The sequence below is a fragment of the Chiloscyllium punctatum genome, unplaced genomic scaffold, assembly GCF_047496795.1.
Source record: "Chiloscyllium punctatum isolate Juve2018m unplaced genomic scaffold, sChiPun1.3 scaffold_241, whole genome shotgun sequence".
Lineage (NCBI taxonomy): Eukaryota > Metazoa > Chordata > Chondrichthyes > Orectolobiformes > Hemiscylliidae > Chiloscyllium > Chiloscyllium punctatum.
In genome coordinates this window covers 97,501-98,576 of record NW_027309975.1, presented here as the reverse complement: position 1 = coordinate 98,576, position 1,076 = coordinate 97,501, and the positions used below count along the sequence as shown (strand labels likewise).

General features: G+C 65.8%; 1 non-coding gene across 1 annotated transcript; it reads left to right on the top strand.

Moving 5' to 3' along the window:
- The first annotated feature begins 649 nt into the window (after positions 1-649).
- Positions 650-803, top strand: LOC140472095 (5.8S ribosomal RNA). The gene has a single exon (XR_011957395.1). It is a non-coding gene; the product is annotated as a 5.8S ribosomal RNA (ribosomal RNA).
- The last annotated feature ends 273 nt before the right edge of the window (positions 804-1,076 follow it).

Here is a 1,076-nt window from a genome sequence, read left to right as displayed (position 1 = left end):
TTTAAAGACTCTCGAGTTGCCGCCCGTCGGTCTCCGAGCTCCGTGCAGTAGTGATCCCCAGCGAACTGCCAGCAGGGCGAACGAGCGATCCCGCTCTCGGTCGGGGCGCCTGGCGTCGATCGGTGGTCGGTGGCTTGCGGGCAAGCTGCGCTGTGAGTGTGGGAACGAGTATGACGAGCCGTTGCCGCGACTCCCAGTCCACCTCGGCGGTGGCTGGGCCGGGCGGGCGTCTGCTCGGGCGAGTGCCGCCCCCGCCTCCTCGCAGGAAGTCCGCTCGCCGACACGCCGCCACGTGCACGCGTCAGTGACGCTGCCGAACCGATGGCCGGTGCCCGTTCCCGCCTCTGCTTTTCCTAGGGCAAAGCTGCTGCACGCCTCGTGATACTAGGCGGGCGACATGGTGGCGGTGATCCTGCCTCCGTCGCTGCGGTGCGTTGGGGCACGCATCGCCTCTTGGGCGCCCTGTCCTCCTCCCCCCAATAGACGTATGTTTCTGCGGGCCGCACCAGGATGGTGCTCCCCATCGCTTCACGCCACCCTGCTCCGCCCGCACGCCGGCGTGCAGGTGGCTGTAGCTCAAGGTGGGGAGCGTATGTGCGGTCCGGGTCGCTTTCCTCTGGCGAGGGAGAGACCTAAAACAAACTCAGACAACTCTTGACGGTGGATCACTCGGCTCGTGCGTCGATGACGAACGCAGCTAGCTGCGAGAATTAATGTGAATTGCAGGACACATTGATCATCGACACTTTGAACGCACTTTGCGGCCCCGGGTTCTTCCCGGGGCCACGCCTGTCTGAGGGTCGTTTGGCAATCAATCGCACTCGCCTTGGCTGGCGAGAGCGCGGCTGGGGTGTCGCAGAGGACCCGTCCTCTTTGTCCCCCTAAGTTCAGACTCCGGAGCCCTCCGGCGTCGGAGCGCTTGGCCTTTCCCCCCCACCCTGCACATTCCGTTCGTCAGGCTCGACGCCATCCCCCCGCCGGGGAGCGCGGCCTGGCGTCCGTCTGTGTCGTGGCAGTGGGGCCAGCACGGCTGTCACCGGTCCCAGAATGGCTGTCGGTGGTTCACACTGTGTGTG